Below are 19,119 nucleotides of genomic sequence, written 5' to 3'. Positions count from 1 at the left end.
AGGTTTATGTGCCCATGTGGAGCTTTGGGGATTACAATGAGAACCAAAAGTTTGCTCACCTACTTCAGGATTAGATCCTCAGCCAGTGTGCACAGATTTTACTGGGGAAATAGGCCTCTGAGTTGGAAGCATTTTTTCCTTTACCAAGACAGTTTTGACAGTGATACACTGAACTAAATAAACAAAACTTCATTCTCCAGTTATGGCATGTTTCTCTATGGGCATGTAAACAAACTTTACCACTAATCTAATTTAGATGAATATCAGAGCTGACAAGATTTTTACGCTTTTGATTATACTGATAACAGCAAAGCAAGCAACTTGCATATTGACAGTGTTGGAAATCAGATTAACCAGAAAAATATATTCACAAAGCTGGTTTGTTAGAGAGAAATCTTCTGATGCTCTTCTGTGGTAGTTAGACATTCATTGGCATCACAATTTCCAGCGATAAGCAATGATAATATTGGCATTAACTGTTTGAAAGGAAATAATGAAGCCAAATTAGATGAGCTGTTCTAACAGACTAAACAAAGAGAAAAGTACAGGTATGGGGATTGATCCTTTTTTAGTGCAAAACTGGAGATTTTTCATCAAAGATAATATCGTGTCAGTTATCTCACCACTGGGAGTCAAATAACATTTCTTTGTTCAATTTATTAAACTGCATTTTGAAGTGCAAGGAGCATTTATCTTTTTGAATGAATAGAAATTCTGTATTTCTAGTTGTAATGGTTCTTTCTGGCTTCAGTAGTGAAGGTGGTTATAGCTCTAGAAAGTGGTGTCATTTTTGCCATTGGTGCTGAGGGAGCCAAGGGACAGAGTATAAGTCAATTTACAGCCTGTTTAAAAGTGGGGAACAAAATGCATGAACCTTAACTCAAAAACTGCTTCAGATTATTATTATTTTTTTATTATTAACTAAAGTGGACTTCAACCTCCTTTAGTGTTAGCATGGTAAAATTCCTGGCTTTTAACAACTGTCTGGTTTCAGTGTTTATTCAGTACATTACACATACATGGAACTATACAGCAAGGGGAAGGTCACTCGATTAATCCTTGCTCCAAAGGTGTAAGTGGATATGATCACATGCAATACAAAACTAATAGATATTGATTAGTGTGACAATGCTTCACTGAACAGATGTCCCTTGAAAGGAGAGTGGAAGCAGTGTGGTACTGGAGGTTTTCTTTGTCCTCTGCTCTGGTGGTAAGGTAAACCAGGACCTGGCCAGAGTGCTCCATGCTCACGATGGTATGAAACGCCCCTAATGCCAACCTGGCTCAAACAGCACTGTAAGAGAAAAACATTTAGTGAAGTCCATACATCCCCTGGACCTCTCAAGATGTCCCAGTGTACCCCAGTGCCAAGGCAAGGTTCTCCCAGCCAGTGGTCATGAGTCACTGCTGGGCATACTTAGCCCCTCCAGCATACCTGTCTTCCAAAACTGGTTCCTTTCAGGGTCACAAAATGCTCCTACAAAACCAGAAATTAATCTGTTTTGTCCCCAAGGGCTGTTTATAGCTCTGGCCAGACCCAAAATTCATGCAGTTAGGAAGACAACCACTGCATATCTGGTCAATGGAATAGGACCGACTAATGCTTCTCTGTGCCCTGAGACTTCTGTAGAGAATAAAGATAGAGATGCTTGTTTGGTTGAGGACTGAGGCATTCAAGAAGGTCACACAGGGATGCATGGTCAACCCTAATGGACATAGCTTTTGAAACCAATTTGATCTCACAGGTCTCAGCTTCCCCCATGCCTGGATCCATACATGTGGAAACCAAACCACAAAGGGATAAAAGTGTGAAAAACATTAATCCCTCTTATTTTTTGGAAGGAGACAGCATCAAGCATGAGGATAATGTGAAATCCTTGGTCAGGCAACAAGGAAGGAATGCCAACAGAGAGAATACAGAGAGCAGATAGCTGATGCAAGGGAATCAGATACATCAGTTGTAATGACTTCCATGACGTATCTCAGTGAATCAGAATGTCTTGATCCTGGTGAATGTGCACTTCTGAATCTGAAATTTCCTTTTAAGGCTTTGCTGTGGTAGCAAAACCTAGTGAAGATTTTGGTGAAACACCCTATCATAGCCTCAAAGAGAGGCCTTCTGCGGAAAGCACCAGGGCCACACCAGTAGGAAACTGGAGGCAAAAGAGAATTATGTTACATGTGCTTGGGGAGATCTGGGGTGTGGTGACCACAAGTGTTCCTCCTCCAGTAACTCCAGTTCCTCCTCAAGTAACTCCCATAGCTATCTGCTGAGACCTCGGGTAGCAAACCTACTTCAGCACAGGTATTGCTCAATGCTTAAGCTTATGACCACGTTTAGGCCTTTTTTTGTCCCTCCTAATCCCTAGAATTTGGAAATGGTGACATTTTCCCATACAACCTCTAGCTGCTGTCTCTGTTGTCTGTCTGTGTCACTGGACTAATCAAAGCCTTGACAGCTTCAATGGAAGCATCACAAGTGAGTGTGTCTGGAAATTCTAGTTAATCACAGGGGCTTTTTTTGCCCTTTCAGGGCAATGGCAGAAGAGAAAAACTGATAGATACCAGACAGCTTGAGTTAATCATTGTGAATAACTCTGTGAATCTTCTGTTTGAATACAAGGATGAAGGAGGGTAGGGAGATGGAGCTCAAAAATCATGCAAGACTCTTAGGAGATGCCTGATTCAGCAAAACACAGATTTCTCAGCCTCTACAGTCAAGGCTGACTCAGCTTAGCACAGAGGATAAGTAGGCCCATAATTTTATTTGTGACAAATACCCTCCTCTTCATTGAGACGACTCATGCCCTTGCTGTTGCTTAACTCCTTTGTGGGTTGTGAACCACCTCTCGTTTAAGTCATCTGGTTACTGCATACTCTCCTTAGAAATTTCCACATTGTGAAGGTAGGTACTTTCAATAATGAACACTCTTGGGGCTGTGTCACATGAGATCTTTTGCCTTTTAAATGCAGATGACAGGTTACTAAAAATGTTTCTCTCCATGTAGCATTTTTTTGTACTGCTGCTATGTGCTGCATATGCCTGTGAAATATATTATCTGATTTAAGTTTATTATCTGACCCAAGAAGAAAAAGGAACACCTTGAGATTTGGTTATCACATTTCATTGAACAATCATGTGAACATGTTAAACAGATTGAGAGTTATATTTAAATATAATTAGGTATGGTGAACTCATTAGTTTAGTTTTGTAAGACTTGTTTAGTTTTGTAAAGTTCAGTTTTGTAAAGACATAAGCTTCAGTTTCTTGTTACTTTCATGCCAAGTATGATACTGACCTCTGCACTCTGACAGAATTCTTATTCAGAATTTCAGTGGAACCTCATTGTTGCTGTTAAGTTGTACCTGTATTTTTGTCAAAATCTGTTTCACTCAAAATTCTTCAAAACTCTTTGACTCCATTCTGGTTCTTCATTTTTCTGTAGCCTAATAGTTGAAATTTCTTTGGGTTGTAGTTGCATCATAAGCACAGATGTTACAGAATGAACACACTTTATTCCTGTTCAGACTGAAGTCTGCAAAGTCTGTGTGTTCCTTCAATGCAAGGAGTTCCACGTGTTTTATTTTTTGGTAAGAGAGGATAGTGCACGTATCTGCAGCTTGTCACTTTTGAGTCATCACTCATTTTACTCAATTGTTCGTAATGAGGCAAGGTAGCTCATTTTGGTGGGTGATCAGGAGACATGCTGTATAAATTGGCAAAAAAAAATCAGGGTATGAAAACTCAGTCATAGTCCTTAAGTATTAGTCACGGAGAACATGGCTATTTCTCTGCTTTACCTTATCCTTCTGAATTGATTAAGGAACTTAGATGTAATGAATTAAACGCCATGTATTTGACCTCTGCCCTCGCCCAATGTTCCAGGGAAATCATTCCTGCTCCTAGACCGGTGCAGCCGAGACCTGTCCTTGGTGTGGAGCTGTCTGTTCATCGTCGTTTCCTTATTCCCTCCCTAGGACCAGGAATGTACCGGGATGGCCACGGAGCAACCGGGAAATAATTACAAAACACATCTCTGGAAAAGAGGACGAGGAAGTGAAATCAGAGGGCTCCGCCACCCTTCGGGAAAGGGAAAAATACTTATAAATCCCTGAGCAGATGGTGAGTGTAAACACACCGGAGGGAGCTGAGCTCCTCCCGGGGGAAACTCGGACTTTCTCCTCTCGCCTGAGGAGGCCGGGGAGCTGCTCCGCCCGGGGATATACGGACACGGACAGACACGGGGAAGCGCACACAGCCGCACAGCGTACACGCTCTGTATCATCCCTTGCACACACACAGACCCCGAGGCAGCCGCGCTCCGCGGACCCGCGCCCCGCACCGGCACACGGGCGAAGCGCCGCCCCGGCCCGCCCCCGCATCCCTCCCTCCTCTCTGCCGCCCTCCCTCCTCCCCGCCCGCCGCGCACACACACACACGCACACACACACACACCGGCCGCAGCATGACGGGCGGGCGGACGGACTGACAGACCGGGGCACGGCCGCTCCGCACGGATTATTCTCCCCGCGCTGGGACGACGCGGCGGAGCAGCGACCCAGCGGGGCGGGGGCGGTGCCGCGCCGCGCTGCCAGGAGGGTCCCAGCCCCCGCCGGCCAGCGGCGAGCGCGTCGGGCGCTGGAGGAGCCCGGCCAGGTAACGCGTCCCTACCGGGTGGTGTCGCCGAGCAGAACCGGGCCAGGCCGCGGGGTCCCGGGCGTGCGGGTGCCCCGGGGCGGCGGGGCCGGGTGGCCCCGCTCGGCAGGTGCCGAGGTGATCCGGCGGGTGTCGCCCCGGGGCACGGGTGGCCCCCTGCCTTGGCCTCGCCTTCCCTGCCCGCGGGGCGGCGGCCGCCGGGCTCCCTGCGCCGACCCGCGGCTGCGGCGGTGGGGGCGGCGGAGGATCGGGGCTGCCGGTGCCGCAGCTCCGCGCTGATCCCCGGCAGCCGCGCTCCGGGAGCGCCGGGGATTTGCGAGGGCGGCGCGGGGACAGCGGTACCGGCGGCTTTGTGGCGGGGCGGCCGCAGGTGTCCCCCGGGGCTGGCCCGGCCCGGAGCAGCGGCGGTGCCGCCGGGGTGGCCTGGGGGCAGCGCGGGGCTCGTCGGGCCCGGCCTGCGGGGACACGGCGCGGGCAGCCGGTGCCCGGTGCCCCGCTGGCCCTCGCTCCGGCCTCGCTGCTGCAGGTGACGGGGAAGAAATCCCATCCTTTTTTTGTTTATTTTTTGGCGTTTCTTCTTTCCGCCCCCCCCCCCCGCCGTGTGTGTTAAGCAATCTGGAATTAACCAGGGAAAACGACAAGAAGTGGTTTCAGAACCACTGGGAGTGGGTAGGGCCCGGCCACTGGCGGTCATGTGTGACCTTTGCCGGAGATTTGGAGGCAGGAGCTGGAGGATGCTGCATGTGCTTTCCAAAATCGCATGGCAAGCTTAAAAAGTGGAGCAGATGGTGATGGTAGTGCTTATTGTGGAAGAGGTTCATGGAAATCCTTTATTTCCGAGACAGTTTTTGTTTTGCTCCTCCTAGCTAAAGAGATTGACTTTTGGCAAGGAAGGGATGTTGCTGCAAGTTGTTTTGCAAAGGAACGGGGTTATTTTGCTCTTCCACAGAAGAGGGATCCCCCCCTCCCTCCCAGCTTTATGTCTCTGTTTCTCCTTTGGGATTGACAGCAGTAAGTGTCTTGGCATAGAAAAAGTGCAGTGTGCTTTATTTTCTTATTGCACACCTTTATAGTTGAACGTAACTAGAAAGGATATTGAGAGTATTCTCTTATCCCTCTCTATGCCAGATGTGTTTTTCTATCTAGTATATATTGCACTTGAAGTGTTAAAGTCTCAGGGGGCACGGAGGTGGGGATGTGAGGCAAGGTCTGCTAGGTACTTCAAACAATTCTCCTTGCTCATACTTAAGAAGGAGAGAAAGGAACATGTTGTAAAAGCAGCTGAGGAATATATAAAAGTGAAATATTAATGAACTGAAAAAGCTCAGATAGCAAAGGCATTGTGCCTAATCATTCAGGAGGGTTCTTGTCCTCTTTACAACTTTTCATTGTATGTGTTCCTGTACTACAAATGCAATTGGTATAAAGGGTGGTAAAAGTTGTATTTATTTAGCTGGAAGCAGTAGTAGTACATTTTGGGATTTTTTTGGCATTAGTGATCATCTCTGGAGTAGCTTCCTTTAGCTGTGATTTTTTGAGGCTGCTGTAAGAAAGGGAATTATTACAGAAACAGTAAGAAGTACTTCAAGAATGTTTTCTTGGAAATGTAAATGGGAAGGTCTGACTCAGCCCTGGAATAACCCAGAGGAAGAACTAGTCTTGGAAAGTCCTCTTAGAGACTTCATGATGACAACTGAGACATTATTAATCTCTTGCATCCCAGAGAGCAATGTCCCAAAAATAGGCAGCACTGTCTGAGGAGAAGGTAATAATACACAACTGTCCAGGGTCTGCTGAAAGTGAGACACAGAAGCAAGGGGTATTTTCTGCCAACTGATGTTCCTTTCCTTCTTTGAGTCTGGAGTGCAGTGGTCCCTGTAGTTTGATTAACTTCCCCAGTTTGGCTTGGAAGGAAACTAAGTGCTGCAGCTTTTTGCTATGGCTTGGTGAGGGAATTTAGTTCAGTAGGAAAATCAGCCTGCAGGGTGAAGTCTTGTAACCCTGGCTGTAATCCTGGGCAGGACTTTGGAGTAGCTGGTGGTTTGAGTGAGGCCTGCCTTTTGGAGAGCTCAGTGAGGCCTGAGTAGGGCAGCAGGTACAGGGAGCTGGACCAGGAGGATGAGCTGGAGCAGCACGTAGGCTATGTATCATGTCTGATTTACACGAGTCAATGTTTGCTTTTTAAGACTGTTAGTCACAGAAGATGCTGAAAAAGCATCTTGTATCCTCAGGTCTGTGCATGTGGTTGTGATTGTGAGAGCACGATCTCTTGTTGATCTCTTGTTAGCTGTGTGTGGTTGGATATCTCCTTTTTCATTCAAACCTAATGATGTCACATGAGCCTTTGAAGTTGACATTGAAGAAATATTTGGCAGTGTTTTGAAGCTTTTTTTTTTTTTTTTTTTTTTTTTTTGCTTGAGTGTTTCATAAACAGAAAGGGAGATGTAGAGAAGTTGCTCTATTGGGAAAAAATCCCACTCTTGCATGAAAGTTCATGGAAGATACCATGGCTTTGTTGGATTAGCCCATCTGGAGTACTAGAAATAATAATGGCCACTGTATATTTTTTATGATGTTGGGAATTACACAGATACAAGTAAGTTATTGAGAAAAGCGTTTTGTTGCGTTAAACTCAATGATAGTTTTTAAAAACCATAAATTTATCTGCAGATTCTAGAACCATGATGCTTTAATAGTGTTTAATTGGATTGTTTACACTGTAATTTTGGAGGCCTCCTAATAAAAGGAGGCCTCCTTTTACCTATTTACTTTCCCCTGAGGCAAGGGAAGAAGTGAATGTTGCACTGTGGTTTTTCTGAGGTTGATTGACACTACTAAAGCACGACATAAAATAACATTCATGTGTCAGTGAACATATCAATGGAAAAGAAGCCCTATGAACACTTAGTCAAATGAAATAGCTACCAGCTTGTTGTGGTGAGGAGCTGAGCTACATCTTCTATCTTCTTCTAAGAAGTTACTCTGTTGTAAGTTTGAGTGCCTCAGGTCCCCTTGAGGACAGTTTTGCTGCAGTTGGAGGGGCTCATCATCAGGTGGGAGGGAGGGAAACAGAAGGAAATACACACATAAATAATGGCAAATAGGGGCTGGGTTTGTTTCCTGAGAAGTGACTGTAGTTTCTTCTGCTTTTTCCTCTCAGTATTGCCTTTATGTGGCAGTAGACTGGATTACCTTGATAAGGTGAATATGTTTTTGTGTTAGACTTTAGCTAAGGAGTGTACTGGCTCTGTGAGATGGCATGTAAAATAACAGAACTTGAAAGTACCTAAAATGTACATTGCCATTTGTACTGGTAAGATTTCATATATTCTCCTGTGCAAGGGCCTGTAACTTTAAGAGTTTGGACGATGCAGCTGTATATTTTACAGGCATCAGTATTAAACCCCTGTAGTTGTTTGGTAGTTAAATGTGTGGTTACTTTTACTTACTGCTTCTTGACTTGTTCTCACTGCACTGCATAGTTGGCTATGTTGGTTAGATGACACAAACTCACTGTGTAGTATCTGGCTGTAGTATCATTTGGCTCTTGTATGGCAGTGAGATGATAGTCAAAATAATAGTAGTAGTAATAATGCTTTGTATGAAGTCTGCTGCCTTTACCTGAAATGTGACTGTCTGACAGAGGATAGTTGGTTTATAGCAAGGGAAAGGAAGCTACAAGCAGGCAATAAGTAAAAGTAGTAAAGTCCTGGATGTGGAAGAAACAAGATTTTTATTAAATGTGCATTGTGGTCTTGTTGCCTGTGTTTGCTAACTGTTCACAAAAAGTAAAACCACACTGTTGAGAGGGATTACCAGATCTGAGTGTTGATGGTTTTGTATCCAAACATTGTATGTTGCCTATACTTGGTGCTATGTTTTTGCCCTGATTATTTATTTGAAGTGTTGAGGTATGGATGTGTAGTTGTTTTCCTCATACTTGGGACATTGAAGCAGTGACGTGTGGAAGTCACACAGCTGATTTGTGATAAAAACAGTTGAACTGGAATATGCATCCCAAGTCCCCCAGTCTTATCTTAATGGATTAATTGTATTTATATAGTTTGTTTGATAAGCTGGCATAGATGTGGAAACTTTTTGCAGATTCAATTACAGGAGTGTGTAAAATTATGCAGCATTTTCTCAATAAAGACTAATTACTATCAGGTGATTTTTTTTTTCAGTCTAGGCAAAAGAGCTTTTCCTGGATTTTTTTTGTTGTTAAGTTTGAGAGAAAGCAGTTCTGCACTTGTAGAATGTAGTGATGCTTTTACATTATTTAAGGAAATACCACTTAATTTTTTATAGTGCTCTGACATATCAGGAATTTGAGATCTGGCTCAGTCAGTAATGCTTCTGAGGATCACAGCTGTTTTCCACTGTGTAGAACCAGTTGTGACAGACTCGTAGGAAGCTTGTAAAAACACTCCTTTATAAATTTTGGTAGTGCAAATCATTGCTTCTGAAAGTATATTGTTTGGTTCTAGTGCATATCCAACTGTGACATTTTTTTGCTTATTCCATGCTTGTTTTTGGGCTCCTTTACTGATCCTATTTTGATGTGCCATGTTTATGTGATATTTTTAAACATTTTAATAAGAAAATAACAGCTCTAAGTGATGTACTGATTTTGAATAGTACTGTTGGATTTAAATTTCGGTGGGGATAGAAGTATTCAACAGGTTTCTCATCAGTGTGTTGCTTGTGGCATAGTCCAAACCTTATAATTTGCCTAAGAAGCAGCGACATCTGTTCAGATGTCACCTCCCAGTGATGTTAAACTGTCACTGTGTGCCATGCCAGCCAAATCTCACACTGAGAGAAAGATGGAGTCACCCAGTACCTCCAAAATATGATCAGAGAGAGGTATGCTGTGCTCAGGTGGCAGGCTCTGCCTACTCTTCCAATATCCAAATGCACAACAGTTTGTGCTTTGTGTTTTGTTCTGTGTGCTAGGTACTAACTGAAAATTCTAGAGTGTCTTCTAGATTTGATTTAGTGCAGTGCCAATTTGTAGGGCTATTTTTCAGAACTATACTGCCTCATTTATTTATTAATTTACAGTGTTTTTCTTAATTTTTTTTTACTAAATGACTGGTGAGGAAGAGAGGAGAAGAGCCAAGTTTTAGCATCTATTCTTGAGCAAGTTTTGGCCAGTGGCAGAATTCCTGCTGATTTGAATAGGAGCCTTGGTAACTGTTTTGTCAGGTTTTATGACTTTAAAATATGCTGGCTAAATTCTTGATGACCAACTCAACATGTTGTGGCACAGAAGCAATGGAGATAGAGTAGCAGTCCTGCCAAGAAGAGATTGCCTTTCATTTTTTTTTTATTAGGTGTCACAACACATATTTATTCTGTGCAAGAATATTTATTTCATTGTTAACACAGAAGCTTTAAATAAGAATGCAGTGTATATATTGGAGGGATGAAAATGCTAAGAAGCTAATTTCATTTGAAGCGTTCAGAAATATTAATAAACTGCCTTGGAAAGCAATTTCTGCAATAATATATTCATGTTTTTTTCTCTTGATTTTGCTGAAGGGAGGTGAGTGGGAGAAAATGGCAATAGGGAAAATGATGTGGCTTTCTCCATATTTATTTCCATTAAAGGGACACTGCAAGATGATGTACATTATTTCACATTCATTGAGACCTCTCAAATACCTTGAGTGCAGATTATGCCTTCAGCTGTGAGTGCAAGGTATCAATTGTGCTTGAAGTGACATGTTAAGCTTTTAATATTTCTTGATCCTTAAACTGAGTATGTTTTAAGTTGGGCCACCCAGCATCTGCAGGAGATGGCATGTCCACGTATATATCATGCAACATACATTATGTTCAATTTGCCTGTAGAAGCACAAACATTGTGGTATAATAGAATCATAGGATCATTAAGGTTGGAAATGACCTCCAAGGCAGAGTCCAACCTTTTATCAAATACCAATGTGCCCACTAAACCATATCATGAAGTGCCATATTTCATTTTTTTAATACTTCCAGGGGCTGGGACTCCACTTTCCTGGGTAGACTGTTCCAATGCTTTACCACTTTTTCCAGTGAAGAAGTTTTTTCCTAATATCCAGTCTGAACTTCCCTTGGTGCAGCTTCAGGCTGTCTCCCTTTGTCCTGCTGACAGTTCCCTGGGAGAAGAGGCTGACCCACAGCCTTGGGGTGCCTGAGCCTCATTTCAGGTGGTTGTGGAGAGTGATAAGGCCTCCCTTGAGACTCATTTTCTCCAGCCTGTAGAACCCTCAGCCTCTCCTCATAGGCTTTTTATGTTCCATACCCTTTCCTTGTTGCATGACTACTTGGGTTTTTGGGAAAAAACCCAGCCAGCATGTGAAGGCACACCTGCATGTCTTCCAGAGGCAGCCTTTGAAAGCATTCCAGTTAATTTCTTCTGTTAGATGTTACTGAACTGTCAGGGATCCTGGGCTGGGAGAGCCATGTAGGGATCTCCTGTTCTCTTCTGGTTTTTACTGTTTTCCTATGTAAAAGCAGATGTGGTACAAGGAAGGTATAAGGAAGCTGATAGCAGGCTCTGCATCTCTGTGAATAGCAAAATAAAATGGTTTTGTTGTACATAAATTTAAATTTTGAATGATGTGAATATGTAGTGTTTTGTAGCTAGTTACTACAGAGGTTACACTGTGAGTAGGACATTCAAGCATCCTAATTTGTTACGGTTTTGAACCTGTTTTTTCACTGTAGTGGCTCTGAGCTCAGGGAGAAATGTTGGCCCCATAGTCCAGTGGCAAAACTGCTATTGGTTTTAATGAGGCCTTGAATATTCCCTTAAATAATACTTTAGTGTATGCCTGTTTGCTTTGTACAACATTTATTTTTTTCAAGGACTGATTTTTAAAAGTTACTGAGCTTGTACTGTTTTGTTGGCTTTTGTTACATCATAAAATTTAGTACTTCTAAAAACTAGGTTATAAGAATGTTTCTTAAAACAAGTAAGTCCAAAAGAATATGAATTTTAGAATGTTTAAGACTGGAAATACAATATATGTGAATAAGTTCAATGTCTGAAAATAAACTGCTTTGTACCTGTAGGTACCTGTTCTATACTAATGGCGATTATGCAAGGGGACAACACAAGGCATTTAGAGTTTTTATGCAGTCCAACTGGAGCAGAGATTAAAAAGACCAGGGTAGTTAAAATGATTGCCTAAATTTAAAATTTTCAGAAATAGATCAATGATGTGCAAGTAGAAGGAAGAATATGAGATTTAGGAAAACTGTTTCAAAATAATATTGACTGGAGTGTTGTGAAAAACATGCATATGGAGTAGATAAGTATGGAATAATAGAAATATGAAGAAATTAGTTTGTCAGGTGATAAGAGCTGACACCACAAATGGCTTCTTTTTACCTGCTAATCTTTATTTTATAGCTAGCAAAGTCTGGGACGTTTGCTGAGATAGGGAAGAAAAAGTCTCAGAGGAGAGGTGGTGGGGAACGAAGGGAAAATCAGCAGTTCTGTTCTCCCAGCTCTCTGCCTTTACTCAACCACAATACTGGTGTTAGAAGAAATTTAGGGATTAGTCACATGAGCTGCAAGGTAATCTTTGTCTTTAAATCCTAATCCCAGCGTCCTGATCTTGGTCAATTATGGCTTTGGTGTCTGCCTGTGGCAGCATCTCAGCAGATTTCACACCAGCCTTTAGTACTTGCTCATGGCCCTTAATAAGGGAGCAATGTACAATTGCCTGTTAATGATAGGTTTTGTTACAGATTAAACTTTTAACAGGCAGAAATCAGAACCAGAAGCTACAAGGCTGTTTTACACTGTCAGGCCTGCAGCTTCTGCAGCACTTGTGTCTGTTTTTAATAGTTTGTTTTGCTAGTTAGCTCTTTTCATTTAGTACTTGCCATGAGCTAAGAACATGCAAATAACCACCTTAAGTGGCTTAGCTAAAGGCCTAATAATTTATGCGTCTGAATCCTCTTTGGCAAGAGACACATTTCATTTTTACCTGTAATAGTTTCAATTTCAGCCTGTTAGCAGGTGAAGAAGACTAGGATGTCAATATTCTAGTAAGCAGCTCACAGGGTATGTTAGCTAAAAAATTAATTCAAGTCATTATTAACATTATATTCCCAAGACACTGTGGGGATAAATTTTCTGAGGTAAATACTGCATACTTGTGTGTGTTTGTGTGTATATATAAAATACAAATGTTTTCATTGAAAGGAGGTCAGTGGTGGTTTCAGTTGAAAGCTATGCTGTTTTTAATATGGAATAGTGAATGGTTCAGAAAAAAATATGATTTCTTTCATTTATTGCTTTAGAAACAGTAAAATTGAAACAGAAATCCACTCTCAGATATGCAAGTAGGGGGCAGGGGTAGGCAGAAAATAACAAAAACAAAAAAAAAAAGAAAAGCTACTTATCCTGCTTTTAAGTAGTTTATTTTGTTGTGGGCAAGGTGCTTCTCAAAGCTGTATTGCAGTACCCAGATAATTTGTAGCCTTGATTTGAGAGGGCCTTAGGATGATACTGTCTATTGAACAAGGTGAGCAAGAAGTTACTGTTGGAAAAGGGTGTGAAAATTTTAGGTTTTTTGTCTATTTTCTCATGCTTTCATTTGAATTTTATTGATATCTTGCATTGTAAATCTTTCATTGTGGTTCTGTATGCTTTGAAAATAGTTAGTGGGGGGAAAAATGTGTATATAAAAGAAGCAATTCCTTAATCACAGTAATGATTCTTACAGTTGGTATAGGACAATGCTTGTGCCTTCCAAAATGCTGAAACTGAACACCAGAGAAACGGTAAAACACTTACACAGCACTATATCTTCTGCAGCATTTTCTAAATATAGACTAAATCCTTGTCATAAAGAATTTGTATTGTTAAAATAAAACAAGGCTTGACATGACACAGAACAGCTTGAGAGAGGCATGAGAGCTGTAGGTGAGGAACTGTGAGAAATGAAACAACTGTTTCAAGTGAAGGATTTTGGGAAGGCTTGGAAGGACAGTGAAGATGCCTACCCTCTTAAGTTGGAAAAAAAAAAAGAGGGAATTTAAACTCCTTTTGTTGATTAGTTTCTTTATTAGTAGGTTTTTAGAAACCACTATTTCTTTCCAATTTAGATAATAAAAACAGTAACTATATGAAATCTACAGAATTTTTTTTGGTAATCAATAAGAAATGTAAAACTGTTGTCAGATGTACACGTGGGCCTAGATCCTCAGCTACTGTTACAGCTTCCTTCAGTGGAGATCGATTCAGGTATTGCTTGTAGCTCCTGTTTGTATTTATTAGGCTGAGCAGTAGCTGCTGATGGCAGTGAAAGAAGGATGGAGTAGGCAGAAAATGCAGTAGCTTTTGATCTACAGAGCCTCTAGCATCCTTTCTTTGGTATGTTGTTCCTTCTCCTCTGTTCCTCTTGAAACTGGTTTTCTGTCCTAGTAGTTAAAAATGAAGCTTGCAAACCTTTGGTAAGTTATGCTGCTTTGACAAAAAATGAAAGCACATATGGAGAAAACAACGTATCCTGATTTTCTGTGGAAACAATACTTGTTTATCCTACTGTCCAAGGATCCTACTGCATAAGCTGCAACAGAAGTGTTTGAACTTCTTGGTTGCTTTCAGGGATGTTTGACAAAAGATTGGAAGTCTTAAAAATTAATTGAAGTTTTACTGAGTTTTGAGAAATTGGAGGAGAGACACTCATGTGAATTCTCTGGCTGAGAGCAAGGCTGCATTTTATGATCAGTATCAAAGAGTCCACCTAGGGAGGAGTCTTGTGTGTGTCCCAGCTGCTTGCAGCTTCTTAGACATTGAAATGAACCAACCACAGCATACAAATCTGTAGGTAAATAGGCCTTGTTAGGTCTGGCATTCATAATAGCATATGAGGGGAAAAAAAACCTGAGTGCCTTTCTTAAGTTGTTGTTTGTTTGGGGCTTGTTTTGTTTGGTTTTTTTTTTTTTTTTCTAATGGTCTTCCTCCCTTCCCCTGGGTTATTTTATATGGCCTTTTTTGAAAGTGGGGGGTGGAGCACTTATTCAGGGTGTTGGACTGACGCCTGCTTGATGAGAATTGATTTGTTTAAGCCCTTCTGTTGTATCCATTTACAACACCTGAAGATTTGCTTCCCTTTTTTTTAATTACTTACCTGAGGTCCTCAAGCAAGCATATTGCAGCCATGAACCTTTTATTTAATTCACCTTTTGACTGGAAAGATATCAGGTATTGTGTTTGTTTAATTGGTCTGTTCACATTGACACTCAGTATGTCTATTGCAGAAGCAAAGAAGGCCAGACTTCTTTTTGTTCTGCCGTGTCAGAAAAGAATAGAGAGCCCAAACAAACCCTGCTGTGAAGAAGGCACAATTGAATTGGCTTTGCTTTGAAGTAACCTGAGAGCTTGAAAGAACAGACAGAAACTGTGCCTACTTAGTGAAGTGTGTATTGAGCTGGCTGGCCATGGTGTAAAAACTGAGGGCAAGATCCCAGTTACAGATGCTCAGCTGAAGGTGGGAAACCAGTAATTTATGTGTGCTCTGTTGCCATTCGGCTTCTCTCTGGCACCTCAGGTTTGAGAAGGTTTGTTACACATAGGGAAGTAGGAGAAAACTTCAGAGGCATCTGCTTTTCTGTGCAGTAGCGAAACACTTAGCAATTAGTCGTGAATGCAGAATCCAAATATTTGTATTCAAATAGAGTGCATTCCTACTGAAGCGTTTTGAGTGGTTTGTTGCTCTAGTAGAAAATGAGCTTAGAAATAAAGCAAGGGAGTCTTTGTGTGAAAAGAAACTTAATGGAATGTTATGTTTCAGTACTTCAGTCTTTATGCTAAGATTTGGAGAGCATATTACTTTTCTGAACCGTACCTGAGCACAAATTGTGGTGAAGAACATGCAGAAAAACTGTTGAAGAGTGACTCTGAGAAATAATGGTAGTGCGTTTTTGGCACAGTAACAACATCAAACCCCTCCTCATGTGTTTATTTTGGAAAACAGTTTGGGCAGGGCAGTACTGTGATTGTTCAAGTCATGTTTGGATATAAAATGAGCTTGGTTTGCTCTGTCAGGCAGGTGTTGCTGCATTCCAGTAAAAAACGTTTGCTGAGCTTGTGTGCAAAAAATGCACCTGCTTATGGGAGTGACAATTTCAGCTGAGATAAACTGATCTGCAGGGTACAGCAAAGTGACTCAAGGGTGAGCCATCCTTCTTTAAGCTGGGATTCTTCCTTTGGCACTGTGAGAGTTTGGCCTCCTGTTAGTTGTGCTTCAGTCAGTGCTGCTTGTACTTCAGTTCAGCTCTGGTTACTGTATGTGTGTGTTAAAAAGACCTTGTGTAATTTATGTATTATGAATGATGGTTATTGAGGAAAGTTATTTCATGGGCTACTTTATTATCTTGAATACAGCAGCTTGTAATACTTATGGGTTTACCAGAGGGATTTAACGAAGCTGTGACAATAGAAACAATTACAGGGGTGGTAGAAAGAAGCCTTGAATGTATTATTTTTATTTCCCTGGAGTTAATCTTCACATATCAAAGTAAATTAACCAGAATATGCTGTGTCGATGTCTTCTGGATTCCCAAGTCAGAAGCTATTATGAACCAAATGTGATTCTCTTTATTCCCTGTCCTACAATCCTCTCTCATAGAAAGCTCTTAGTGAAGTCTATATAAGTGAACAAAGTAATATTCTGCATATGTTCCTGGTATTAAGGGAAACACTAGTCACTGGGATATGTACGGGTAGGATTGTTTCAGGAGGTATTTTTGCTTCCTGAATCTTCAGCTCCTGCCACCCTCTCAGTCTCCATCCAGCTGGCTGATGTCACCCATCTTCAAGCTCTTTGTTCTCCCAAGGGTTGGCAGTTCATGGCCTCTTGTCTGGGTTTCCACCCAGAGCTCAACCTGCAGCTTGCAAGCCGAGCTACCTGCACCAGGTGTATTCCTCAACACTGCTATAGAGTGTTTGCATGCCTCACTTTGTCCCTGTGATGCCCTCAGGGATTGCTATTGGAGTGGTATTTGCTGAAAAGGTCAGGTTTGATGGAAACTGAAATTGTAATTTAGCTGGAGATGAAACAGAATATATTTTGTATGTGTTTATTTGCCTAGGAGTAGATACATGCAGAGATGAATTTCAGTGTAATCCTCAAACTGCTTGCTATGCTGTGCTAATCTCTACAGCTACATCTGATTACAAAAGAAAAAAGGCCACTGGCAGGTTTTAAAAGTTTCTGCCATCTGTCCTGGTGCTTACCCCCTGTTCACCGTAAGGATGTATTGTGAGAGGCTAGACAGCCTCCCTGGGTGAGGCTAGCGGCCTCTTAGGCTGTCTTTACCTTCTGTCTCTCTTTTGGACTCTGTTCAAATGGGGCAGCATGTGGGTCTTCTGTTTTACCAGGACAATGCAGATCCTCATAGCCTGTGCTTCAGTTTAACCTAGCAGCTTTGGATTTGGGATCTTCTTTTTATTGTGCACCTCTTCACAACAGCTTGCAGGGGTGTTATCACAAGGAAGAGGTCTTGTAGGTTTGTTCTAGCAAGGGGAATGATGTGATTTTTTCTTAAATCCTTGGGATTTTAGTTCTTGTGGAATGGTTTCACACTTCATCCCCTTGTTAGCTGACTGCATCTCTAGATCCCTGCCATGTAAATGTCTGTATCCTTTGGGTGTGCTCTGGATCAGGCTCCTCCTTTGTCCTCATCTGACACTTGACTGTTTCTGTCTCTTGGGGACATCTGCCTGGGTTTGAAACCACAGAAGGAGGGGGATAGCATGTACTTCTAGCAGGAAAATAGCTTTCTTGCAGCTCCTAGCCTGCTGTCTGGCGTGCATGAGTTAGTGTAGTTGAAAGGAATAGGATTGCTTGTGACCGTGTGGAGGAGCAGACTGATGTCTTTGGGAGAGCTGAGGGGATGCACGATTTACAGCAATGTTGTGCATGCTCAAGTACTTCATTCATCTAAATCACATTTTGTTCATATCCTGAGTGTAACAAACACCATGTTATTAAAGCTAGCAACAACCACCATGGCTTTTGAGAAGATACTGTCATTACTGAAAAGCTGGGTTAAGCTCTCCCTAAATCCAAAAGTAATTCAGGCTGCTAATGGGGTTTCAGGGCTCTTCCCTAGAAAGAACAGACCAGGCAAGTGATGGAGATGAAGAAAAGAATATACAGATAGCAAATTTGAGAGCTAATCCCTGTATTTTTAAACATTCAATGAATAATTTAGCAAAATATTTTAAATATTTAAAATGTATTTAAAGCACCATTTCAGCAATTCCTGCATCTTTAGATTCTTCTTTTTAATCTTTTTGGTTCATGATAGGTTTCAGGTATGCTGTTATTTCCACCCCTTAGGCTATAATGAAATGAAGTATTAGTTGAAGATATTAAATTGTTGATGTCACTGCTTGGGCAAAGTTAGGCATGGAGACCTAAAGGATTTTAATTTTATGATGGAAATCCATTGTAATAAAGTTGTGGCTTTCACAGAAAAATCTGGGCTTAATTGGAGTTATTCACACAGTTTGACGGGAGGAAAGAGTGCTCTTAGCAAACATGAGGAAATAATGATCAAGTTTGAAAGTTTTTTGCCTCCGCATTGTATGCATTCTCTAGATCAGTTGTGGTGCGAAAAATGGTATTGGTATGCTTTTCTATGCTCAAAAAATATTATTTTGGTTTATTGTTTGTCTCTGGCTGTGGCAAATGAAAGTAGCTGTAGCCAGTTAAAAAAAAAATTAAATTTAGCATGGTCTTCATGCAGTGGGTGTGTAAACTTGAAGCTTCATGCCAAGATGTGTGTTGATAGTTAAAAGCATGTGTGTTCTAAAGGAAATGCAGGACAAGTTGATGTGAAGTTCAATGAGTTCATGTATGCAGAAATTCTGGCATGAAAATGGAAGGAGAATATTTTAGGGGGGATTGGTATCTTACATTCTTCCTGAGGATAAGATTTTGCAGGGTGTGTGGCCTAGTTGCATCACAGGAGTGGCTGCACCAGATGCAAGTTCTGCCGTCACAGCACACCCTCAAAAGTGTTTAAAACTGTAGAAATGTGGAACTGGAAGTCTCTGTGAGAGCTGGCTATGTCTGCAGTGCCCAAGGTAATGCAAATTGCATGAGCTGACAGTCTTACTCTGTGAGCTCGGGGAATGCTGCTGATCTTCTTTTTGTTTTTTGAACTTTGATAATCAACTGTCCCACGTGGCTAAACAAGGGAGAGAGATCTTGTTTTCTACATATCTAATGATGGCAGCAATTTCTTGGCAGCTGAATTAACTTCAGATTCTGTAACATGACTTCAGATTAACATGAGATTTCTCATCACTAATGGTATTTTAGACTCTTAACTCTATTCCCAGGAAGAAAAAAATCCTCTCTTTAGAGGTATTTGTGTTTTACATCTGATCTCTCCTACTTTCTTATATAGTGTGTGTGTGTGTGTCACAGTTTGACCCTTTAATA

The 19,119-nt window shown here is 41.7% G+C and overlaps 1 protein-coding gene across 12 annotated transcripts in view; it reads left to right on the top strand.

The window, feature by feature from the left end:
- Positions 1-19,119, top strand: part of CCSER1 (coiled-coil serine rich protein 1) — a 633,522-nt gene that overhangs the window by 18,192 nt on the left and 596,211 nt on the right. For 11 of the 12 annotated variants that reach the window (XR_010439885.1, XM_064711082.1, XM_064711081.1 and 8 more), the window contains one exon: positions 3,979-4,657. The gene's annotated coding sequence lies outside the window, so the exon portion shown is untranslated. The remainder of the gene's footprint in view (positions 1-3,978; positions 4,658-19,119) is intronic. The other variant, XM_064711079.1, reaches the window with a different exon arrangement.

The sequence above is a fragment of the Zonotrichia leucophrys genome, chromosome 4 (genome assembly GCF_028769735.1).
Source record: "Zonotrichia leucophrys gambelii isolate GWCS_2022_RI chromosome 4, RI_Zleu_2.0, whole genome shotgun sequence".
Classification (NCBI taxonomy): domain Eukaryota; kingdom Metazoa; phylum Chordata; class Aves; order Passeriformes; family Passerellidae; genus Zonotrichia; species Zonotrichia leucophrys.
This window is presented reverse-complemented; position numbering and strand designations above follow the sequence as displayed.